Below are 27694 nucleotides of genomic sequence, written 5' to 3'. Positions count from 1 at the left end.
TTTACATTTCCTACAAGTACAGACTTCAAAGCACAGAGGTCGTGTTCACACCAAACAAATATCGCGTGATTTCATCTCGGCACTTTGCATTGGTGAAGAAGAAAATATGTTATTAAAACTGTGAAAGTAAATGAGGAATTCAGATATGAATTCGTCTAAGGGTGAAACTTACGTTATGCTATCGGTCTCTCGTCACTGCCAAAGGTGAGAAGCAATTTGGAAAAATACTATTTCGTGTGTGCGTTTTTTTCCAAAATCTTCCAACGAATCGCAAGCGACGTTTTAGAATAATCGTACGTCATTGTATCTAAGAGCGAAATTTACCATGTGCCTCAGTTTTAGATGTAACTTTCAGCGATTTTAGAAACCCGTTTTTACCGCCATTTCACTTGGCTTTTTAGTTCTGGCGTATAGTTTCGTTTGAAATTACTCGCCATCAAAAATCGGTTTCTACCATAGTTTGGACTGATTTAGTTGCCAGGTATTGCATGGTATGTGTCGGAGAGGCAGTTGGTCGTTATCAATAGGCATCAATCAGCAGCATCGTTTACATGTTAAATTTTATTCCACTTCAAAGTGAGGGAGCTGAAATTTGACAAATATACTTTGTCATCAAAGGACAATATAACAACAAGATTACTACAGTTTATTATTAAAACTGGTCAGAGATCATTTTAAAATGCTCAATCATTACTCAACAACACAAAATAATTGGACAAAACAATTTCTTTTCAACTGATTGGGAACCGATGACATGTGTCAACCAAGTCAGCGAACCTGACCACCCGATCCCGATAGTTGCCTCTTACGACAAACATGGGTTACTGAAGACCAATTCTAACCCGGATCCGCACGGGTCTTCAGGGTCTGTTTGACAGACTAATGTGCCGCTCGCCCTTTATATGTAAATTATTTCATGATACACCCTGGTAAAAGATCTCGTATAACAAACCACCGGCACAACATGTTTGACAAAATAATGTACCCACCAGTCCTCTTTTGCCAAAGCTCCGGTTCTCTCTCACGCACTTTGCATCATTGTCCGGGTAATGCACATACCATTGTTGACGTAAAAGACGTGACGTCTTGACGTGTTGTTCACTGACGTATAACCACAACATGACGTCACAATACAGCCCTGTTGGCGCTTAATGGATACACTGCATATAAATACTTGTATTCATTTTGTTGCTAAATGTTTCATTCTCGAGTTTAGTGGCCTCTTTTGTCTTATATATATTTCGCCATGCTTGTTCACAACGTTTATGGAGTGATGTGTATTTTCAGGATGTTGAACATAATATACAGGATTTTTAAAGATCGAATCAGTTATTTTGTAACACGCACTGCACCGGGTGGACTTACCACTATCACTGGCGATGATAAAACCAAACTTGTGGAGTGAGTGAGTGAGAGGGTTTAGTTTTACGCCGCTTTTAAAAATATTCCAGCAATATCACGGCGGGGGACACTAGTAATGGGCTTCACACATTGTACCCATGTTGGGAATCGAACCCGGGTCTTCGGCGTGACGAGAGAAAGCTTTAACCACGAGGCTACCCCACCACCCCTAACCTTGAGGAAAGACTGGGTGTGGTCAGTGAAGACTCCAGACAGCATATGGAAACAATTGGAGTAATTGCCAAGTTTAGTACTATTCAATTGATTGTGAAATTAAGTAGGTTGGTTTTGTCGATCGGAAAACTAGCAGGGTCGTTCAATTCCCGCTCGGTCAGACAGCTATATACATTTAAATTGGTCACAAACCCGTGAAGATCGGGTTAGAATTGATCTTCAGTAACCAATATGCATGTGGAAAGAGGCGTCTAACGGGATCGGGTGGTCAGACTTGGTGACTTGGTTGACACATGTGGGAAATCGTGACGAACAAACTTTGGTACGACTGGTTGACTGACTGGGGATGGGACGGGGTAGCCTTGTGGTTAAAGCGTTCGCTCGTCACGCTGAAGGCCCGGGTAAACAATCACATCCCTTCCAAATCTGTGTTTTAGAAAATGTTACACTATAGCTTAATGATCCATCTTGTGGAAATAGAGATGCTTTCGTTTTCTTGCTTAAAATATAATTCATTTAAATGTGACTAGGGTGTCTTTTCTCTTTGGCGAATTCGAACAACATTCCCTCGTTTAATAAAAAAAAAGAACTTTTGACACAATTACTTTACAAAATAAATATTTTCCTTATATGGTGACTGTACTGTATTATATCCAGTATGCGAAATATACTGAACAACATAAGAAACGCACCACCCATACAATCCGAAATATACTGACTGATTGAGTTTAGTTTTACGCTGCTTTTAGCAATATTCCAGCAATATCACGGCGGGGGACACCAGAAATTGGCTTCACACATTGTGCCCATGTAGGAATACGAAATATACCCGTCAGACTGAAATGTACCCATGATATTTGAGCATCGTCGGTGCATTTTAGTGTGGTGCGTTTCTAATGTTGTTGAGAATAGTTTCCACATTTATTCTAACCAGTCGGGCTAGCTATGCCTGAAAGTTACTAGCCGACAAAGTAGTTCACTAGCCCGAATTTTAAATGTAGACACTGATTTCATCATTAAGCTGCTAATACGATGAACATTTTTATAAGGCCATAATCTTGCATGATTTAAGAGTGTTAAGTCGGAGAGAGTGATATATTTACAAAATGACCCAATGAACATTCACTATCCAGTCGGACTAGTGTCTATTGAGATTTACTGGCCCGCCTGGACTTTCACCAGCCACGGGCTACCGGGCCAGTGGTTATTTCGTACACTGATTATATCATTCAACATAACAAAAGATGGTATTGTAAAATACTGTATTTCATCCAGTTCCAATATCGAGAAGTATGTTATGTATTAGCAAAATAACTGAAAAGTTTTCAAAATAAGGCCTGTCTTTCCTCTTCGCAACAAGCAAGACAAACACTGATTCTAACAAAGTAAAACGGCGACATTAGTTCCCCAAGAATTTTGTACAATTTGAAATTAATATGAGCAGCTTTTCCCACAAAAAATGTCATGTTCATCGCCCAGCTCTCTCTTCGCGAGGCCTCTAAAGATTTGCATATGTGTGAGCTCTGACCCCCAAAGCAGCGTGTACCTTTCTGCGAAACATGAATGACTAGCTTAGATAAAGGCCTATCTTGCACTTGCTTGTGCACACGGATCATTATTTACTGACGATTTCTATGCTTCGTGTAAGGATAATACGATTAAGGTAAGTATTAAATGCTGTTTTGAGTGAAAACCCTTTGATGGAACATGTTGGAAGTCGCTCTGACCCGCGCGTGCTGCGCTTGTCGCAAGCGCCACACGTAAATAAGAAACAAATATGGCGGAAACGGCACCGCATTATCCCCCATCTTTACTGTTTCAGAGCCGGCGCGAGGTTGCTAGGGTCATTTTTTGACCAATTCACCCGGTCACTGCCGGGATGGAATGGTTTCTACCCTTTCCACTCTGTAGTATTCTCTTGAGCGTCTACACACACCATTACCGGCGGTTGGTGTGTCGGAAGATCTCAACCGACACTGTCAAACTAAAAAAAGAATGTTCTTTTCAACATCCCAATGTTTTTGTCTATTTCGCTGCTTGTTACATCGTCCCCGTAACGTTGCAAGCGTAGATGCTGGGGTATGGTGGACAGCCATGGTGACATCTTTACGTCTGTGTTTTCAGTCAGTGTAAAAAACATTGTATTTTATGAATGCTTCGAAAACAACTGGTTGTCAATGTAAAAATGTTGATGCACGTGCAGGGATTTATTGTTACAGCTGATAGGCAATGCCAATCATAATTTGTCAAACAATAATGTTTATATTTTTATCTCTGTTTCGTTTTTTGAAGATGCTTAAGTCAATGACACCATTTTAGGTAACTTCTTTGAGAGGCATAGAACTTGGTTTTCCATCACCATTTTAGGTAGTTTTTTCTGCAGGATATTGTACTAAAAAGTAAATAAATTGATGAAATTCATGTCCATTAAGTCACAATTAATCCTTGTTTTTTATAATAAGCATGGAAGTCCAAATATTATGGCATAATAACAGTTTGAGATCTTATGATCGAGTCATCTGATCTAGTGATCAACATCACGAGCATTGATTTACGCAACTTGGATATGATGACATGTGTCAACCACGTAAGCGAGCCTGACCACCCGATCCCATTTCTCACGTCTTATGACAAGCATGGGTTACTGAAGATCAATTCTAACCTAGATCTTCACTGGTAATATATGGTAATACCAACAAGACCATTCATTACATTGTGTACTCTACACTTCAGACTCCCTTTTCCCTTGAGATGTGAGTTAGACTATCTTTAGTGTCACCTTATATTTTTCTAAATGGTCCCCCATATTAAAGGAATACTGTACACATTACTATAAGCTCAGTTTGAGTTGTTTCATACATGATGATGGTGGGGTAACCCAGTGGTTAAGGATTTCGCTCGTCACGCCAAAGACCCGGGTTTGACTTCCCACATGGGTACAATGCGTGAAGCCCATTTCTGGTGTCCCCCACCATGATATTGCTAGAATATTGGTAAAAGTGGCGTACAGCTAAACCCACTCACTCCTATATATAGGTAACTGTGCATACCAGAGTGATATGTGATATGCAAACAGAGGCATAAAACAAAAGTCACTCACTCACACCCATTTTTGATGCACACCACCATGAAAATGCTGGAATATTGTTGAAAGTAGTAGCGTAAAACCAAACTCATTCACTCACTCACTCAGTGGTACACTTGTATGCTGATACATGTACCTTCTTCAAGCAGAATTCAACAAGTGAAAAGGATCAAATCCACTGTGTATTCAGTTTTCACAAAGCTCTGCTGATCCGCGGATTTCTGCTGATTTTATTTCAAATTGATCAATTCTGTGAATCGTCTGAACACCACACACACACACACACACACACACACACACACACACACACACACACACACACACGAACACACACACACACACACACACGAACACACACACACACACGAACACACACACACACACACACACACCATTCAATTCAGTTTTCAGCTGAAAATAGATTTTCCTGTTGACATCTCTGTGTATAAATTGTATTGAACTGATTTGCAAAGCAACTTGTGAAATATTAGAACCTGAAATGGGGCAATGGGGTAGCCTGGTGGTTAAAATCTTCGCTCGTCACGTCGAAGACCCGGGGTTCGATTCCCCAGACGGTTGCAATTTGCGAAGCCCATTTCTGGTGTCCTCCGCCATGGTATTGCTGAAATAATGTGGCGTAAAGTATGCTCACTCACTGTTTGAAAGTCATTGACACTGGTTGTTGTCCAGTTTATACCATTTTTGTATTCCTTGAAACAGGGGAACTAACAACATGTGAGAATAACCACTTCCATGTTTTTACCTTTTTCTGTACTTATGTCTAAAAATGACCATGAAAAATACTTTTAGGATTCTTCATAAGAATAAAACTCTGAGCAAGTTATGTTTGTCATAATTAGATGGAATGACCCAATTTGTTTGGCTCTGTGCCTTACCTTGCCTTGGCATTGTATTCTAGTGGCAAGAATCGATTCTTATGATCTTAATCACTGGATGTTGAAGAATTATGGGTGGTGGGGTAGCCCAGTGGTTAAAGCGTTTGCTTGTCAGTCCAAAGATCTGGATACGATTCCGCACATGAGTACAATGTGTGAAACCCATTTCTGGTGTCCCCCGTTGTGATATTGCTCGAATATTGATAAAAGTGCAGTAAAACCAAACTCAGTCAGTCAGTCAAATTGAGATTGGAATGTTAGCAATTCGATTTCTATATTTTAGCAATTTGTGGAATGTAAAACAGTATGATCTTTGGTAATGAATTATGGAGGGAACTGTTACTGGTGAATGAAAGTATGTGTAGATTTTTATGTTAAACCATGGAGATAATCACAAAACTTCATGTACTATTTTAACAGTGTACAAGTTCTCAGAAAAAATATTGCAATTGTACCGTATAAAAAATGTATTGTAGTATACTTGTGTGCTGAAAGAGTTTGGTGGATGGGAGCCCAGTGATCCATGGTTCCACTGTTTTATTTGCAGAGTTGTGTCCCCTGGGCATGCCAGGATATCATGATTGTTTCTAGGTTTGTCAGCATCAGACTCATTGTTGGAGATTTCACTATAGTGGGGCCATGTTTTTGCCTTGCGGTTAAAGCATTCATTTATCACGCTGAAGACCCAGGTTCGATTCCCCACATGGGTACAATGTGTGAAGGCCATTTCTGGTGTCCCCAGCCATGATATTGCTGGAATATTGCTAAAAGTGTCGTAAAACTAAGTTCGCTCACTTACCATAGTGGCCAATGTCAAGACCTGCATGTCTTCAAGCTTTCCTTCCAATTTATGCTGATATATTATCCGTTATCTCTTGTGGATGATTCTGTTATCTGGAGGGATGTAGGTTAATTGTTGTCATAGGGTACATTATTATGGGGTGGAGGTTAACTGTTGTCATAGGGAACATTATTATAGGATGGAGGTTAACTGTTGTGATAGGGTACATTATTATAGGAATATAGCTTAACTGTTGTCATAGGGAACATTATTATAGGATGTAGGTTAACTGTTGTCACCGGGTACATTATTATAAAATGGAGGGTAACTTGTCACAGGGTACGTTATTATAGGATGGAGGTTAATTGTTGTCATAGGGTTCAATATTATGGAATGTAGGTTAACTGTTGTCGTAGGGTACATTATTGTGGGATGGAGGTTAACTGTTGTCATAGGGTACATTATTATAGGATGGAGGTTAATTGTTGTCATAGGGTACTTTATTATAGGATGTAGGTTAGCAGTTGTCATAGGGTACAATATTATGGAATGTAGGTTAACTGTTGTCGTACGGTACACTATAATGGGATGGAGGTTAACTGTTGTCATAGGGTACATTATTATGGTAAGTAGGTTAACTGTTGTCTTTAGGTACATTATTATGGAATGTAGGTTAACTGTTGTCATAGGGTACATTATTAAGGAATGTAGGTTAACTGTTGTCATAGGTTCATTATTATGGTATGTAGGTTAACTGTTGTCTTAGGTACATTATTATGGAATGTAGGTTAACTGTTGTCATAGGGTACATTATTAAGGAATGTAGGTTAACTGTTGCCATAGGGTACATTATTGTGGGATGGAGGTTAACTGTTGTCAGAGGTTACATTGTTATTGAATGTAGGTTAACTGTTGTCATAGGGTACATTATTATGGTATGTAGGTTAACTGTTTTCCTTGGGTACATTATTATCGAATGTAGGTTAACTTGTGATAGGGTACATTATTAAGGAATGTAGGTTAACTGTTATAGGGTACATTATTATATGATGTTGGTTAACTGTTGTCATAGGGTACATTATTATAGGATGGAGGCTAACTGTTTGTCATAGGGTACGTTATTATAGGATGGAGGTTAACTGTTTGTCATAAGGTACATTTTACATATTGCTGGAATATTGCTCAGAGCGGCGTAAAACCAAACTCACTCACTCTCACTTACTGATCCTTTCAATACGTCAGATAAGAGAAACATTTTGGTCCTTTAGGTAAGATATCACTCTACTGATGCGTTTTCAATTCTTCCTCCGTCCTTTGTGGAAAGGCAACTGTACAATCATTGGCGTAGTGGGCAGATCGGCTGTACCAGGGACTACATCATCTCTCTCTACCCTCGGAGCAGCCACAGCTTCAATCTCAGTTTGAGTGAGTGAGGGAGTTAAATTTTAACGTCACATCGGCAATATTTCAGCCATATAGTGACGGGAAAGGTTTTGCATACACAATCGGCATAAGTTGTTAAATAATCAGCAGTCTTCGAAGGACTGTAAACTAACTAGAGTATCACAGATGGTGTCTAAAACTAGCATGGAAGTCTCAGTTTTAGCTGCAGTTTATACAGTAAGTTTGTGGTTGCGCACCTGGATCTAGATTTTCGAAGCTCTTTTAGCCCTAAGATAGTCGTAAGTGCCATACATTAACATTAACTTGCGACTATCTTAGCGCTAAGAGAGCTTCGAAAATCTAGGCCCTGCGGTCTAACTTTCCTCCGGCGCTCAGTTCTGGCTTGCCTCCCGAGCTGAGATGTAGGTATGTAATATTTACGTACTCTTTCAAGTTTTCGTTTCGTCTATCTTTTCTCCTCTTCGAGTTTCTTTCTTTCTCTGTAGGCTTTCTGAATTACAGCAGCCGTCTTTCTCCATGATGATGATGCACAATCTCTACATGACTATTGAACGTCGTGACAGAAACTTGTTATACTCTTACACATAAAATTGTGTACAAGCGGGCATTCCATGTGAAGATACTGAATTTGATGATTAATTCTTTTACATTATATTTACTAACTATCTATAAACAGACATAAATTACTGAAGAATTATTTGTAGAATGATATTTTGCAAAGCTTCTTTATTGGAATGAATGTGACGTTCAGATGTATAGATACTAAAATCGTGAAAAAGGCTGAAAATCACTGAATGTACACAATGTCGCATTCAGTGCAATAATTTAGATGTAAATTCATACAATTTGTCATTCTGCATCTCACAGGCTTCCAAAACACCTCTCACAGAAGTTAACATTTGACAGATATATTCTCTGGGTTTCTTTGTATATTACCCCCAAAGGGGGTTGAAGTATTGTAAAATTATTGTCCTCTTGAGAGGGTACGTGAGTCCCAAAGCATTCAATGTAAATTTAATCTACTATTATACTTAATCGTTCTTTTAATTGCTAATAGCTGAAGTGATGGTGTAAATCCAGGTTGGGTCCATGCAGGAAGCAAATGTACTGTAAGTCCCCATGGTCCCTAGTATGGTAATCTACCTTCAGGTGTTGGCAATCAATCAATGTTTTATATTGTATTGTCATCTAAAGTTAAACTGTTTTAGATTTAATTACTAGTTTAAATTGGAATCTGTGATAATCTAGTTAGTTTACTGTCCTTTGTTCACAGGTTTTTTTATAATTTACCATTGATTACTATGTATAACAATTAATTGTTCTCGTCACGATATGGCTGAAATATTGCCGATGTGACTTTTAACTCACTCAGTCACTCTTTGTATATTACGTTATATATCATGTATTCTACGTTACTATAAACAATGCTCATATACTGGAAAAGACAATGTGAAATATGCACATATTCGTAGGAATAAAAATTCAATTAAGTACCTATCGAGACAGTAATGTTCAATGTCCTTATTGGAAGTGACGAAAGTGCAAAAACGTAAAATTTACCTGATTTCCACAGATTCAAATCGCAGCATCGCTTACAGCAGCATATACCATCAATCAAGCTTGTTATGACGCGACGTCGTCTGCTCCAGTGTGCGTGCGACCTATGCATCTTGCGCACCAAATTTGGAAGTCGGTCGCACAGAATTGATGTATAACGTATAATACCATCACGTAAAATACATACGTAATACACAATGGCAGTGTTTCTTTGCAATCAAAATTGTTTTGGCCCTGTTGGTGCACTCACTGGCAAACTTTAGTACTTTACCAAGCTCGAATATTATTTTTAAAATGTTCCTATTTTACGTTTCAATGTCGCTGTTTTCATGTATTCTACGTTGTGGTTTTAAATCACCTGAAAATCAGAATGTTATCTGCAGTGAGCATTTGTATATTCAAGTATTTATTTGTGTTGAATATTGAATAAAAGTAGATCAAAAACGATGGTAAGTTTCTGTGTATTCACATTCTTTTCTTTACTTTTCCTTTTAACTAACAACCGTATGGTTACGATTGCATTCTACGTTAAATGAACATTTACTCTTTTGTGAAATTTTAGAAAAAAGTTGACATTTTACTTTTTGAAAATTGCCTGACTATAGGTTGTGTTATATTTGGACACTTGTCGTCACTTCCAGGACTTCTGAGCGCGTCTCAGTTACTATGTCAACGTAGCATCTCTTGTTGGCAACATTCATGTTTGGACAAGTTCTAAGATAGCTAAAACATCTCTAACGAACATCAACAGGAAAATGTGGCATTTAACCTGACGCCCGTGTGACAAAATCGATTTTCTATTGTATCAATCTCACATTGCAACATGGTTTCGGAAATTCTCCGGAAAAGAAACCTTATTTACTAATTGTGCATTTAGGTGTCACAAATATGTTTCTTGTATGTCGCCCATGACTCAGTCGTACGCCTCCCTCTGGTGTTCTTCTTAAGTCATATGGATTTTGGCGTCACAAATACATCTGTTGTATCTCGCCCATGGCTTGTTTGTTCGTCTCTCTCTAGTGTCATTGTTACGTCATATGCATTGTGGCGTCACAAATACATCTGTTCTATGTCATCCGGGGTATTCAAAAATAAATTAATTAATGATGTCAATTTTGATGAAAAAAATTTCATTTCATTCCACACATTACATTACATTAAGATATGAAGTGACTTTTATTCATAAGTCAGTTTCAATAAGCATTCTACCATGGCTACGTGAAATGCTCGAATTTGATTGGTCAATCCATAAAATCAAACGGTATCAATTTGGATTGAAAATGCGTCTGATTTCACGGCGCTTCACTGCGCACGTATACAACGCTGCCGCACTACTTCAGCTTGGCCACCAACGTGACTAATATCAACACAACAGACGTGACGGAAATGCTGATGAAACATTTATTAAAACTCGAAAAATACATTTATACGATGTCTCCTCCACAATTATTAGGGAGCCTCACTATCATAATTATTACCTTCTATTACAAAAAATATTCATCTCTAAATTAATCAATTCGGTCTAACATTCATCTAATTTCCAAACACAGGACGTTTATCTCCTAATTATATGAACTCCTTTCATATGCCCGATGAATTAATATGCAGCGTGGAATGTCTGCCTACGTCAATACTTTTTAAAAAATCACCAAACTTTGACATCATTAATTCATTTGAATACTGTGAATGCCATACCATCTTAATGTCATCATTAGCCGACAATCACGGTTCCTCGCACTGTCACCAAAGATACCACACAAAAGAGAGTTGTCAAAGAAAATGTTTTTCTTCTAACTTGTGTCGATACTTGTGCGCATTGCCTCCCTCCTGTAAGTTAATCAACTTCATCTGTCGTGAGGAGGTGGAGAAGCCTAGTGGCTAAAGTGTTCAGACGTCACGCCGAAGACCCGGCTTCAATTTCCCTATTCAACTTCATCCATCGTGTCAGTGCATCTCGTACATTAATTTTATTAAAGCAAAATGATTAGGTGTGTGGTGAACGTCCATAACGGCTTAAAACTTTGCTTGGTATTTGGAGTCTACATTTGTCAACTACAGCTGGTAGACTCCATCAGCTTCTCGAACATTGGCATCAAGTTATGTCAGTCAAAGTGTATTCAGTATGGACGTCGAGGTATCCGATACAACATTGAAAGTTTAACGTGTCATCTATCAGAAAGGACAACAGAGGTGATTGTGGAGGAGGCTGAACACTTCTTTGATTCTACACATCTTTCAGATGTAAGTACTGAACTCAATATCTACGATGACCTTCTGCATTCAAATAAACCAGTAGTATATACAATGATAGTCCTGTACCAAGTCCAACAAAATCCTCTGCAAAGCCTTATTTCACAAATAAGGCTTTCGTCGGACCCTTAGCTCTTGCTACCATTACCCCTACTGCTTTCCCGACCTATAAAAAGTTCAGACACCAGCGGGATACGAACCACGCATGTATACCTCATAACCGCACCACTCAACCGACTGAGCTACCGGGGACATGGCTGAAGCATGTCGGTTAAATGGGTCTATCCTGGGATTGTATCATCGCTCCACGTGCCGCTATGTCACGTTGACCTCGATGAAACAGTTTAATGTGAATCGCCTATGATCTCTTTGGTGTTCGTAATAAAGGCTTGCCGGCCTTTTTGTAGCCCCTGTTCTATGTACTTTTTTTTCTCGTCCTCGCTGATAGCAGACTTACGAGACTTGGATCGAATCTCTTGCTTCATTTTGTTATATTTTGTGAGTTCAGAGAGGATTGAACGAAACTCCTCCTCTGAGATCTTACTGTCAGTGAGTGCCGTGGAAAAACTCTCACTTACTGTGTTCAGCTTTGCTTCAGCCAGAACCCTGATCTCGTCGTGTTTCAACGCCTTACGATGCAGTCTGCGTGATGCAAACTTAAGCACCAACCCTAACACCCCTGTCACACCAGCTGTTATTTCAATACCTAGCACTATAGGTGCAGCCACGATGGTAGCTAACAACCCAACACCTGCCGCCCCTAGTCCCATGCTGGTTGCCATAAGGGCAGAATCAGTCCCGTCCACGGCATTAAAAGCTCTATGGTACTTCTTATGTAGTGCTTTCCGCATGTCGCAGTCTTGTTCTAGTTGGTGTTTTACATCACATAACTGTCTCAAGCGGAACCCGTCTACGGTTTCCAGGGTCTTCACTACTTCCTCTATGACTGGATATTAGCCCCATCCTATAATATATATTACAAAAGATATTTTAATTGGGTTTCATTTAACCTTCGATTAATGTACTTAAAGCTGATAATACTTAGGTTAACTTGTGTGTAAAAAAGCGGGGTCTTAGCTCTAAGACCATTAAGGAGACGAACTCCCTCAAGGCTTGCTAAAGGTCTGTTTCCCGATACCTTAATAATACGGCAACGTTGGTTATTACACCTGTCTTCCCAACCTATCATCATATCGTCTATAATGTAAACATAATTACTAGTCAAACTTATATCTCCGAGATAGACGTCTATGACGAAAGTGAAGTTTTCCGCGACATCTCTAAAAACCTCTTGATAATCGAGTAATTTGATCTCTGTCTTCACCTTCCCACTGGAAGCTAACGTGTTGCCTGAGTGGTCTGGTATTGGTATGACTTGTACACTACATTCCGGAACGAACGATCCTATAATCATGCCGTTGTTCCTAATCTCGGAGATAGTATTATTTAGTTTCAAGGAGATATAAGGTGAGGTGAGGGTTAAGTTGACTAACCATTCAGGTTCTTTAAAATCTGAAAACGACACCCGCCTATACACGTTGTCTTTCAAGTGCAGGATGTATAAGGTGTCTTCCTCACCAGGCTGATCGAACCCCTCCGTGTCCCCTAGGTCGTTAAGCGTAGCGTTGGGGTGAAGCCAAGACATTGCTATCATACTATTACGAGATAGTTTCCAATTGTTATGCTGATAATAATTCAGGGGTTAACTTCACCCCCATGAAGTGTATGTTGTCAGGTAGGAAGATCTTGGTTAGTGACATCGTGTCTTCCACGATCACGGTGCAGACTGGTTTTGGAGTCGACACCCACCCGCACGTAAACTGTGCAAACGTGATACTGGTGTCGTTTCGCCCACCCGAGTTTGATCCCCTTCACGATCTCGGTATCGTCCCGCAATGGTTCCCCTAGGTAGACTTGGATGACCAATAATATTGAGAAACCAGTCGCCTTTATCAGGCACCAACACCCACTTGTCTTCATCAGTGAAGACGAGGGAATACTGCATATTTTTGGTGATGGCCGTCATGTTGCTCTCAACATCGTCTAAGTCGAACAGTTTGCCTCCGAACGATAGGTATATTATTCATTTATCATCACCTATGTTGACTAGGGTGTACTTAGTGTTGACGACCGCTCTTGAGGTATCTACTATATCACTTAGATTGCTAGTACCACCGATGGAGGGGACTTCAACGCGTTTGTAAATGCTGCTTTTCAGTTGCAATTTACAATTTACCATCTACTCCGGGGTCGTCGAATCCGCGTGTGTCCCCGAGGTCGGAGATCCCCGCATTGATGCATTTTTTCAACTTCATTCCGGGGTCATTTTATGTGCAGTATTACGCTGAGGTATCCTATTTTCACGGGATTATGATTTATATCTAACACCGATATTATCAGCTCAGGGATGTTGCCCTGAGTCAACCTCTTATACTGCCACGGTGAAAACGACTTGGTTCTGCCGTCGTTGTATTTCTCCGTTTTCACGGGTACGGCTCTCAGTATAGTGGAAGGGTGACCCCCTTGAATGTTGTCCGTTGTGCTCACCTGGTTGAGATGAATGCACAGCTCTCGGTACGGTACTAGGTCGGGTAACTTCATGCCTGTGACGGTAGTTGTTGGTTATATCTCGTCAGGCTGCATACCGAGTGTCCTCGCCAATGGTCGACCGAGCCTCAAGGAGTTTCTTCCGGTGTTGATTAACACCACTGTGCCGTTTGAGTCGTTCATCTTGAGTTCGGCTCCCAGGGGTTTGAAGACCTCGTCGCCTAGCGAACACACGTTGTAGTAGCCGTCAGTTATCTGGCTGCGAGTGCCACTAACGAACAGCTTATTGTTGTTGGCGTTGATGTTAGTCCATCGCGGTAGATAGGTGATATCGCAGAGTGTGACTTCGAGTTGACCCGACGTATTATCGATTGCGTGCGTCAGCTGAACAGCCTCACCGCTCGTTATTCCTAGAAGTGTTACGTACATGTTAGAGTATATATGCTCATTATATAATAGTTTTAAAATGTACTCCCCTGGAGTGTTTTACCCTAAACTGGACATAGATTTCTCACCCATGAAGATTGTGGTCGACGCTGCTGGGGTGTATTTCGACGCCCAGTTCATAGATGTGTTTGACAAGTATAAGTTTTCGGTGACTAACGCTAAGGTAGTTCATGCTTGGTTCAACAAACCGATGCAGTTCTGGCAGAATCAACTCCACTTCGCCGTGTGGTGCGCTACAACGGGGTGTGGTGTGACATTGACCGACACTCGGTGTGGACCGCTGAGTCAGTCTGTGTTCACGTTTCACGTGTACTACCAGGTCAGACAGCGTGGAACCCAGTAAACAACCAGTACGATAGACGGGCCTACGAACGTATTTGCAACGAATTCGAACTAAACACGAAGACGGATTGGCGTTTGCCAGGCCCGAACCACGGGTTGGGTATAACCATCGTTCACAACATGCACCTCGTGGATGCCAGCGAGAAGTTGAAAGAATGGGGATACAAGTTGTATCATCACCTCACAACAAACGAGTGGGATGACCGTTACATGGCTTTTGACAACAGCAAGGATTACCGAGTCTGGAGGTTCGAGCAGGGGGCAGCGGATGACTGGAAAAAGTTCATGTTGGACACGTCGAGAGGGTTCACTCGTGCTGGGGTAATCAGGTTAAACGACTCTATTCGAACGTACGTGTGGGCGCTGTTGGGTGCGCAGACGCAAACGCGTTCCAACATCCTCGGCAAGGGGACTGCTTACGACGCTCAGAAACAGTTCGTTGTCAACGTTGAGGATGCTATCAATGCTCCAGTTAATCTTCCGAGTGCCATCAAACGCTACCAAAACGTGTTGGAATACGCCAGGTCGAAAGTCAACTACGTCTTCGGCGTGGGACTGTACATGTCTCCGAGCGATATGCAACTGAGAGTAAAAAAAGTGGTGGGCTACAACAATGAAATAGTCATAGCCACGGCAGGCCAAAAGTTGGGCGTCAACCTCGATGTTAACACCCCCCACGTCCCACCACCCACGACCGGTGAAACGGGAATAGTGGCGCCACCCCCGGAGCCTAGGGTTCAACCAACACCCCCTGTGGGGTCACACACACCTGTACACGTTCAGCAGCACATCGATCGTAAAACAGCCCTGGTGGTTGGTGGGGTCGCGGTCGGTTTGGGGCTCATTTGGTTAAAAATTCCTTAGCCGCTACGTACACCAAACCCGCCACGGCGACGATGGCTGCCCACAGGTTTTGACTGAGCCACGTGGCAGTTTTAGCCAGAGCGCTCAGCAGCCACGAGACGATGCTACCCAGGATGCCGGGTAGGGCTTCGGCGGCCTTAACAGCCAGTTTAGCCAGGGCTTCCCCTAGGGATTTCAGGTGTTTTTTTACCCAGTCTTTGACACCCCCACCACTTGGTGGTGTGCCGCCGGCAGGCATCAATGACACCACCAGGGTAGATGTGATGAAGCCCAATGCAGTCAAAATGCTGGCGATGGTGATGCCTTGCTCTCGGAAGAGGATTCGGATCCTGTCAGCTAGCGTGGTGTTTTGATTTAGGACTCGATCGATGGTTTCCCGTACATGACTGATCTGGGATCGGAGGGCTTCCAGGTTCGAGGAAGCGGATTCCAACCGAGTCCGTCTCTCGTCTTCCAAGTTTTTTATTCTCTTCTCGATATGACGTTTCATATCATCTTCAGTTTAGGTGAGTTTTATTTTCTCACGAGCAATGCGCTCGTCGACTTCGTTCAGTTTCCGCATGTTGTTAACGAGTTCTCGGCGTACATGTTTCAAGTCTTCATCTAGGCCTCGCAGTTCCCTCAGGGGAAATTCGAGCCCCGGTAAGTGTTCGTCATGGTACGTGGTCAATATTTTCTCGATACTGTCCGATGTTTCTTTAGCATCCCCAGTATTGGCCCTGGCTGCTTGCAGATCTTAGACGACCTTCGGGGGAAGCTTAGACCATGTGCCACCATAATCTATGAAGCCTAGTTCCTCACGGAGCAGTTGACTCCCACCAGGGCGACTGGTGATTGTTGACAAAGCATATGGCTTCCCGTCTTTTTTCATGATATCGACCCCCGGGTAAGCCTTCAATCGCAGCGTACCCTTCTTATCGATGGTAAACTTGGCATAGTCTCATACCAACGGCTTGATGTTGTCTTTATTTTCAACTGCGTCGTAATAATCGTTGACGGCCGGCTGTACTTTAGGGGTTGTTCGTGAATGTGGTGTCATCCTGGGCATTATCATCCCACATATCATCCATAGGGATGTACTCGGCCATTATTTAGTATTAAAACTTATATATTTCATTTATATAACAATGTATGGTAGAAAACTAGATCCTTTCAGAAGATCAAGAGAGCCTCTAGCCGTCAGAGCCATGCACCAGTCGGTGACCATCACCAACAATCCCAGCAAGATAGACCAGAAACAAACGCTGCTGGTTAGATTTCCAAACCTTGGCGAGAATGACCTCATTATACCAGGCAGGGTTCGACTGGCGTTCAACCTCACGTTGACCTCCTCCGACGACAAACGCGAGCTAGTGTGGAACGTAGGTCGAGCCATCATCAAGAAAACCACCATCAAGATCAGCGGTAACGAGGTGCTGAGCATCGACGACAGCGATGTCTTTTCACTGCTATGGGGATCTCTGGAAAAGCGAGGGAGAACGCGTCAATGACGTGTACCAAGGTATCAACAAATCGACCCGGTTGCGCATTTGGTATAGCTTCACGGCAGACCAGTTAGCCAAGATCTCGGACGGTGACAAGGCCATCGCCCAAGCGTACGGGCACAGGTTCTGCGTGCCGCTCGACTTTGATTTGCTCACGGAACACGCGCTGTTTTACCAGGCCGCACTGGGGGATAGGCTTGAATACGAGCTAACGTTTAACGACTACAGCAAAGTAGTGCGTACGCTGAACGGCGATGAGGCCAGTTACACCATCGACAACATCTCTCTGGAGTTCGACATGGTCACTAGCCTGGAGCTGGCCAGGCAGGTTCGAAGCAAGTATTCGGGGGAAGGTGGCCATCCTGTACGATCGCATACTGAGGCATAGATCAGTCGTGCGGGATAAGAGCGACACTGTGTTGAATATCAACCTAAACGTGCCGGCGCGATCGATGAAAGGCATCCTGGTCGTCCCCGCGGAGGATTACGAGCCGTTCTGGAGGGACAGCGAAAATATTTTCAACCCCGAGATTGAAAAGGTGGAAATGACCATTGGGGGGCGTGTCCAACCAGCTGTTCAGTCATGGTATGAGGGCATACCAGCAGTGGGATGAGATAAAAAAGCTACCGGCCATCAAACAACATCCATACATAACCAAAGACCTGGACCTATCCTCCGTGCACATCGGTGAATACCTGACCACCAAGTACGCGCTGTGGTTGGACATGCGATCCACGGATGACGATAAACTGCACGGTAGCGGTCGCCGCATAGACAACGGCAGCGAGGGGATAACAATCCAGATCACCAAGAAGGCTCAACCCGCTGGCAAGTTGAAATTATATCTGTACGTGATTATGGACGCGCAACTTAATATAGACAATGGGAGATTCGTGCAAGCCATTTATTGATTTGCGCGGCGACCCACACTGCGCCATAGTGTGCGGGCAGACTGGTTGTGGGAAGACCGTTTTCGTGTTGGATATGTTGGAGGGGGTACTACACGGATGTGTTCGACAACATCGTTATCATGTGCCCTACTGTGAGCATGAATAAAACGTACACGGAAAGACCTTGGGTGATGACGGACCCGGACGTACACAGAGTCGACCCGGGAACACGTCTGCAGGACTGGTTGAAAGCTTACCATATGAAATTTAAAGGGGAGTCGACACTGTTCATACTGGACGACTGCAGCGCTATCGTGAGATAACAAAAAAGAGAGATATGCTATCGTACCTGGCATTCTCTGGCCGGCACGCAAATCACAGCGTCTGGGTGCTAAGGCAGAAGTTCAACTCGGTGTTGAAAGACCTCAGGGAGCAGACGCGATGGGTGGCCTTATTCCACTGCAAGGACAGGGATTCGTTCGAGGAGTGTTTGAGAGAGAATGATGTGATGAGCAAATTAGAACGGGAACGTGTGAAGAAACAGCTAGCTGAAACTAAACACGCTAAGCTCGTGCTCAAGACCGACCAACACGTGGCCTATAGGGTGTTTTAGCTTAGCAATGCTTAGCAAATGCTTAGCGTTTAGTTATAGCTATGGTATTTTAAGTGTTCGTCGTGTGCAACTTAACCTTCATTTCTCTGTGTTTTGCCTGCATAGGGTATTATATTGTTAAAACTAAAACTTACTTGTTACATTATAAGATGGAGTGTGATGAATTGCTAGAGCAACTGTTGGTGCCACAGTCGCCACAGGTGAGTGACGACAAGCGAGAGAAACTGGTGGCGTTGTCTGTTGGTGGCAAAGCCAAACATTACTTTGGGGAGTACACTCCCGATAAAATTCACAAAATGTCAGCCGAAGAAATCGATAAGCTGTACGTGAGATACGAGGCTAGACTGGGTGCCGAGATGACGAAGACTATAGGATCGGCTATTACCCAGATATACACTGGTATTGCGTCATACTTCCTTCCCATCCCCCTGGAGCGCAGACTTTACCTGTGGGAGGACCTAGAGAAAGACCCTTTTATTGAACACGCCTTGAGCTCTATAAGTACCACAAATACGGTATGTTGTTAGCCCCGGTGATGGCGGCGATTATCAAGGCAAAGCATTGCCAATTTAAGGAGGGGGAAAATAATAATAATAGTATACAGGATGGATGCTGCACAGGAGGAGACACCACACCTGGGGGAAACCCCCAGGGGGGAGACCCCCAGGGAGGAGACCCCACAACTGGAGGAAACCCCCACTTTGGGGAAACCTACAGTCACCAGGCAGAAGAATCCTAAGGGAGTAGCTGCCGGTAAAATAAGGTGGTGTAACCAACATAAAATTATCACGGTGAACCCGACTCGACTCTTGTTGGCTGTAGGCGTAACTGCTGCCGTGGCTATCTCATGGTTATATACACGACCAAGGGAGAAACCCCCGCAATTAGAGGTCAACCCACATATCATGCAATAAAATATATATTTTTATATCATATACATAATGTCTGAGGGGAAAACGTTCGTCAACGACGCATACAACGCCACCGTGGTCACCAGTCTAGCCGTAGGATACGCTCGGTTGACCAAAATGGTGATTAAACAACCGACTATCTAGCTAGATTTCAACCTGCAGGATATGGGTATGCTCATAATGAACCTTGGTATGGCGATGGCCACAAAGGACATCCTAGTAAAACAAGGGATACTACCTGAAAATATTATGAAGTAAATATAGGATGGCTACGATCGCCATGATGGTTGGTGGGGCGTTAGTAAATGCCCTGGCATTTTCCGGGAGTAATTTCCTCTTCTCGAAACTACGAGAGTTACACGCGGCTGAAATACAGACAGAGAGGAAGCGACACGACCTTGCTATTCAGAAATTACAGGCGGCACAATCTGAGTACTCTAAAAAACGTCTCCAGAGGATCGATTACATTAACGAACAACTCAGGCGTGAAAACCATGCCGTTCAAACATTCCACAATGTCGACGACGCAGCCAGAGAATACTACCTACTAACAGGTAAACAGCTGGACCCACTCAATAAACCCACACTCGCTCAGTACTACACACCATCCAAGGGGCAAATGGACCATGAACTGGTCTTCATCGCACTGGGTATAGCAGCGACTGCATTGGTTGTAAAACAATAAGACTAAGTACTCATATAAGTATGCTAAAGATGAGACCTGCTCCATACCGATGCGAATACATACTTATGGGGAAGAAAGAAGCCTGTGATAGGAGATGCAGGACCGAGGGGTACTGTTGTTTCCACATGGGAAGCCCTAACTACACGTGTTCTGTGTGTGGTATAGGGGTTAAAGGGCACTACTGCCTATGCAAAGCTCACGGAGCAAACGTAGTCAGACATCATCTCATCTACGAGAATAAAAAGGCCTACATAAAAGAACGTAGGCGCCTCCTCAGGATAAGTCCCCAATTAGAGACTGTGAACACCTAGGTATAACTATGTTTGTGGAAACTGAGCACAGGGACATCGAATCTCTGGTCAAAAACACACTCAAAGATGAACTGAACTTATGGGGACGCTTCAGATTTCAGGTCATATTGGAAGTGGCATGGATTAAGGAGGGAGTTAAGTATACTCTCCCCTTCACATGCGGGCGGGGCATCACGACTCAATACCAGATAAATTGTTTTACAAATATACAGGAATACCTGCACAACTTCACGGAATACTATATCCACCAGTGTACGGACTGGGTCGAAACGGCCCATCTAAGTATAGCTGATTGGGGCGACGGAGAGGATATAACCCTCTGATTTTATGAGCGCCTCACTATATTTTTTATCAAGGTTGGAGGAGTTACCTCCCTTTCCGGCGGCCCAATTAGAGATTGATATACCTAGGTGTGTACGCAACTATGACTACTGTTAGTGGGCTCAAGCAGATCGCCAGGTACCGTGGTGTGATTGGTTATTCTCGAATGACCAAACCAGCATTGTTGAGATTACTTAACATACAACCACCTCCCACGGTAAAACAAATAAAAGTCCAAGCAAAACAGCTTGGGCTCACGGGTTATTCCCACCTGGGGAGAGCCGGGTTAGTCGCATTGTTATCACATGACCCCGTAGCAAAACCTCCCACTATCAAACAATTAAAAGCCGAGGTACGCAATTTGGGTTTAGGTGGTTATTCCCGTATGAGGAAACCACAGCTTGTAGAATTATTACGGCAGAATAGAGCTATTGACCTACAGTTCATACCCACTGAGCGTGCTGTAGGCAACTATTTGAGAGGCTGGCGCATGCATGTTGATAGGAACATAGACATTACAGATATCAAGCCTCTGATAGCTGATAAAGTCAATCAGGAACTAAACGATCTGGGAAGTATCACGTTTCAGATCACAGTGAAAATGTCACTCGATAAGCAGGCAGGGAATGGGGTCACTGAGTACGTTCAGCCTTACTTCCGAGGTAAACAAGAAATCGTCACACATACAGAGACCATAGACGCATCAATCGATACCAGTTTTCAGCAGATATGAGAATACCTAGAATGCTACACACACTTGGGGTCCGGGTGGGCTGTAGATAAAATCGATAATGTCTATCTAGACATAGCTAACTACGTGCCATTCAGAGGCGGGTCATACCTAGACTTGCCCCCCTACTACAAGTAAAAACATGCCATGGTCAACTTCAAGAATAGAGGAGACGATTGCCTGAGGGTAGCTATCAGGGCAGACTTGTATCCAGTTGACACTCATTCAGACAGGCTTTCTAGTTATCCCCAAGACGATGGGCTCAACTGGGATGGTATAGATGAACTAACCCCCATATCTCAGATCGCTAAAATAGAAAAACAGACTGATATAGCCATAAACGTCTTTGGGCACGAAGGCAACACAACAATAGTGCACAGGGTCAGCTCAGTCTTGGGGGAGGAGGGTCGCCACGTTACCAATATATTCATGACCCAGCGAGGTGAAAAGTATCACTACACGTGGATAAAACATCTCAGCAGGCTGTTGCACGACCAGTCGAAACACGTTGGTAAAAAACACTTTTGTGTGCGATCACTGCCGGTTTCAGCCGAGCTGATTTATTAGAATCCCACCGGGAGGATTGTCAAGGTGTGGGGCAGACGACCATACGAGTCGACATGCCTAAGGAAGGTGCCAATATCCTAAAATTCGACAACCACAAGAACCAAATGTCCGTGCCTTATGTCATCTACGCCGACTTTGAAGCTTTGGTCAAACCTGTTGATATTGGGGGGACCCCAACCACACAGAAAACACAAGAGCATGAGGCCTGTGGGTTTGGATACGTAGTCGTCCGTTGTGATGGGGAAACGAAAGCTCCGGTAGTGTACAGGGGGTCCCGACGCGGCTGAAAGGTTTCTAAAGTGTTTGCAGGAGGAAGAAAAAATTATTAGGAATGCACTGTATGCAGTCGCTCCCATGCGTATGACCAAAGCCGACTGGCTAGCTCACGCCTGTAGCACTAATTGCGTGTGTGACTCACCACTTAACGGTGATTCGGTGAGAGATCACTGTTACGTCACCGGTAAGTATTGAGGCGCCGCTCACAGCGCGTGCAACCTCAAGCTTAGAATCAACCCCAAGGCAATAAACATCCCATTGGTCTTTCACAACTTGAGAGGGTACGACTCTCTCTTGATCATGCAGGCCATCGCGAAAGTCGACGGTAACCTGACGTGTGCATCCCCAACAACATGGAGAGATACATTTCCTTCAGCTTGAATGGCCTGAGGTTCATCGACTCAGTTCAGTTCCTCCTGTCGTCATTCGACAGTCTTGTCAAGGCCAACGATATCTTTCCCATCACCGATCGATACACCGACGCTGAGACTAGACCCCTGTTGATGAGGAAGGGTGTGTACCCCTATGAGTACATGGATGGCTGGGCTAAGTTCGCCGAGACCAGACTACCCCCCATCAGAGACTTTTACAGTAACCTGACCGACTCGGCAATATCCCAAGACGATTACTCACACGCTATTAAAGTATGGAATAAACTGGGTTGTAAGAATCTGGCTGACTACCACGACCTGTGCTTGAGGACAGATGTACTGCTGTTAGCCGACGTGTTTGAGACGTTTAGGCGGACATGTTTCAAGCAGTATAAACTCGACCCCGCATGGTATTACACCAGCCCAGGTCTGTTGTGGGATGCCTTGCTGAAAAAGACCGGGGTTAAGTTGGAATTGCTCACAGATTACGGATTTCCATGGCAACCAAACGATACGCGAAAGCAAATAATCAATACGTGAAAGGCTACGACCCGGGCAAACCAACCAATCATATTCTCTACCTCGACGCCAACAACCTGTACGGCTGGGCCATGAGCCAGTATCTACCCACAGGGGGATTCGAATGGGAGTCACCCATTGATGTTATGAGCTTCGCACCAGATTCGAACAAAGGTTATATCCTCGAGGTTGACTTGGAATACCCCACATCACACAACAGCTACCCCCTGGCCCCTGAACGTATGAGGGTTAACCCAGACTGGATGTCTGAGTACCAACATAACTTGTTAGGTGGGCGGGTGACAGACGTTGAAAAACTCGTGCCCAACTTAATGAATAAGACCAAGTACATCGTTCACTATCGCAACCTACAGCTGTACCTGTCGTTGGGTATGAGGCTGACCAAAATACACAGGGTGCTCGTGTTCAACCAGAGCCCCTGGATGGAACCATACATCAGAATGAACACAGACCTCCGAAAGCTTGCCACCAGTGACTTTGAGAAAAATCTCTACAAGCTCATGAACAACTCGGTGTTTGGTAAGACTATGGAGAACCTGAGGAAACGCGTGACCATGAAGCTGGTTCGGTCAAATGAGGAAGACAAGCTCAGGAGACTGATAGCTAGTCCGGCATTCAACCGTAGCAAGATATTCACCGATGACCTAGTTGCCCTTCACATGAAGAAAAGCCACATAAAATTCAACCGGCCTGTTTACGTGGGGATGAGCATCCTCGATTTATCCAAACACCTGATGTACGACTTTTACTACAACGAGCTGAAGAAACAGTACGACAACAGGTGTGAAGTGCTGTACGCTGACACAGATTCCCTGCTGATGGAGATTCGAACCGAGGACATGTACGAGGACATGAAAAAACACCTCGATTTGTACGACACCAGTGACTACCGCAAGGACCATGCCATACACAGCACGGTAAATAAAAAGGTCCTAGGTAAGATGAAGGACGAGTGTACTGGCACGCCCATAGCCGAGTACATAGGGTTGAGGCCTAAGATGTACTCCATACTGAAAGCCGACAATGGTGAGATCCGGAAGGCGAAAGGTGTTAAGAAGTACGTGGTGAAACAACACATCAAACACGCCAGATTCAAGGAAGCCTTGTTCAAGACCCGTACCTTTAGACATAAAATGAACACACTTAGAAGTGATCGGCATAGGATATACGGACTTACTATAAACAAGACGTCCCTGTCGCCGATGGACACTAAACGTTGGATAGCTATTGATGGGATAAACACCTACGCGTACGGGCATGAGAAAATTGAACCAAGAACATAGGTGTATATATACGACATGTCAGGGAACCAAAGAAAGTTTGAGGCTATTTACTACAGCCCGCGTGTGGGTACTGGAAAGGAGCTAGCGCTGTAGATCAGCTGGCTAAAATGGCGCGAGTACCCCCGAAGGAGGCCAAAGCGTGGCTTGAAAAACAAGCCCTGTGTCAGATCTATTTGCCGCCACCACGCTACGTGCCTAGAAGGAAGTTCGACATTAACATACCCAATAGCGTTCACCAGGCCGACCTCCTATTCCTACCCCACGATAAGAGGTACAAGTATGCCTTAACCGTCGTGGATGTGGCCAGTCGCTACAAGGAAGCCGAACCCTTGACACAAAAACATTTGCCCAGGTAGCCAGAGGATTCGAACGCATATACAAACGCAGTCCGCTGACGTGGCCAACAGAGCTGCAAGTTGACCCCGGGCGGGAGTTCATGGGTGTCGTGTGACAACTGCTAACCAAACACGATACAAAGGTCAGGCGTGGCACGGCAGGAGCCCATCGCAGCCAAGCCATAGTTGAGAGATTCAATAGAACTTTGGCTGAGCGCTTATTCAGCCACCAGTATGCGAGGGAGATGGCCAACCCGGGGAAACGATCGACTGAATGGGTCGAGCGGCTACCTCAGGTGGTGTCGGCAATTAACCATGAAGCCACCCGGCAAGAAACCGGCAGACGCTATCAAACTAAAATCAATAGTAGCAGAGTCGGCTGCTCCATTGCGAGGGAAGGAGAAACAGATACCAGATAGGGCCCTAGTGAGGTATCTATACCAGCCGGGGGAACACGAGGGTGATAGCCGTAAGCGAGCCACCGATCCTATATGGTCAGTCAAAACTTACAACATAGATAAAGTGGACATGAAAGCCGACGAGCCGAACTTGTACTACTTGAGAGATGGGCCAGGGAGAGGGTTTGTTAGACAGGAATTATTTGTCATACCGTACGGCACAATGTTACCCCCCAAACAAAATATTTAACACTTACCAAGTAATCCCAATATAGTATCCTGTCAACACGACATGTCACATGATCAGGAAAGTGCTAGTTCGCTATCTCAGGATAGACCCGTAAAACCGACATACTTCAGCTAAGTCCCCGGTAGCTCAATCGGTTGAGTGGTGCGGCTCATTATGTATAGTTTGCGCGATCTATACATGTGGGTTCGTATCCCGCCGTTGCCTCAGGAGATTCCTTGCAACTTTGTGTGATGTGAGGTGTTTCGGTAAGGAATCAAGACCATATCAGTTGGGTCGCTGAAAAGGACTTAGCTGAGTGGGGCACTCTCATGCGAGAGAAAGGCAGCCGACGCAATTCCCCTTGGGAGAAGCACAACATCATCTTTCGATTTCACCCTTGGGGAATTGTGGCTGCCGGGGAATTTTACTACTTTTTAGAACCTTTCTATCTTTCTATAGGTCATAGCGACACAGTAGTGCCACGTGTGGGAGGGAAATCAACGGGAGCTCAAAAGTAGTAGATGCAATGGTAGCAAGAGCTAAGGGTCCGACCAAAGCCTTATTTGTGAAATAAGGCTTTGCAGAGGCTTTTGTTGGACTTGGTCCAGGACTATCATTGTATATGATACTAAACCTGTGAAGATCCGGGTTAGAATTGATCCTCAGTAACCCATGCATGTCGTAAGAGGCCACTAACGGGATCGGGTTGTCAGGCTCGCTGACCTAGTTACGATAGGATGAGATAAGATAATAATTTATTGCCCGAAAGGGAATTTTGTGTACAACCGAGTTAAGAAAATAAGAATACAACATTTAAGACACGAGCAAACAACAATGACTTAGTACAAAAGAGACAAACAAACACATTATCTATAAGACAAACATCCACCAATAAATATACTAAGAGCGTAATGTTTAAATTTGTTTTTAATGCTAAAAAAGAGTGTTAATTCTCTCTGACTTTACGTTTGGTCAAATATACTTAACCGCAAAAGAAACGCAACCTTTCCAAACCTAATGCAAATTCTTTTTCTTACAAGGTGCTGTTTTTATTATGATTGAACCAAATTGTTAACATGTTTTTTCAATCCAAATTGACAGTTATTAAAAAAATAAGTGTTTTTTTCTGATGAAAAAGCATATTGACCAAACGCGCCTAAAAATGCAGACGTGGTAAAAGGTTCCGTATTACATTCATGAAAATGAAAATGCGCGTGCATATCGTAACAACCCAAACTCAATCCAAAACTCACCTGAAATCATTCTTGTTTTGACACAATCGCCATACCACGACATACAAGAGATCAAAGGAACCAAGCCTTAGGACGATATCAAGTTGGCTTGAATGCACGGAGGGTAGACAGTCATTTTAATGTTCATGTTAGGACAATCTACCGGCTGCAGGATCGCTATCATGCCACGAACAGGATCCAAGACCATTGATGCAATAGACGACCTTCAGTAACCTCAAAACGTCAAGACCGACAGATTATGTACAACCATGTGAAGGATTGCTTCACCAGAGTGACGGAAACAGCACGCAAGACCATTGGGACAGACCCATTGGTGCCGATACAGGGCGTCAACGTTTGCGCTAAAGAAACCTCTGCTGTCTCAGCCCATATCGTTGTCGTGTCCTCACCTCACCGACTGCAATGGGCATCTCAGCATCGAAATTGGCGTTGTCGACAGTGGAGAACTGTGCTTTTTTTCTGATGAAAGCCGATATTGTGTTTCGACAGCCTATGGCAGAGTGTCAGTATGGCGAAGGCATAGGGAACTGTTTTCCAATGAGGGTCCTGTTGACAGAGACTCGTAGGGTGGTCCAAGCATCATGGTGTGGGGTGCAATCGGCCTAAACCAGAGAGTTGGCCCCCTCGTGTTCAAGAATTTCGGTCCAGGACAAGGAAATGGCGTGTCAGCTGCTCGCTATATTGACCAAGTCAAAAGACCCTGCGTTGTACCACATTTTGGATGTCACAGAAATCACATCACACAAGA

The 27694-nt window shown here is 43.7% G+C and overlaps 1 long non-coding RNA gene across 1 annotated transcript in view; it reads left to right on the top strand.

Moving 5' to 3' along the window:
* The first annotated feature begins 3134 nt into the window (after window positions 1-3134).
* LOC124289974 overlaps window positions 3135-27694 on the top strand; it is a 162605-nt gene continuing 138045 nt past the window's right edge. The window contains exon 1 of the long non-coding RNA XR_006901804.1: window positions 3135-3238. This is a non-coding gene — a long non-coding RNA (uncharacterized LOC124289974). The remainder of the gene's footprint in view (window positions 3239-27694) is intronic.

Source organism: Haliotis rubra, unplaced genomic scaffold (genome assembly GCF_003918875.1).
Source record: "Haliotis rubra isolate DU_JTF1 unplaced genomic scaffold, ASM391887v1 Scf453, whole genome shotgun sequence".
Taxonomy (NCBI): Eukaryota; Metazoa; Mollusca; class Gastropoda; order Lepetellida; family Haliotidae; genus Haliotis; species Haliotis rubra.
Note: the sequence above shows the minus strand (reverse complement) of the source record. Positions and strands in the feature narration are given on the sequence as shown.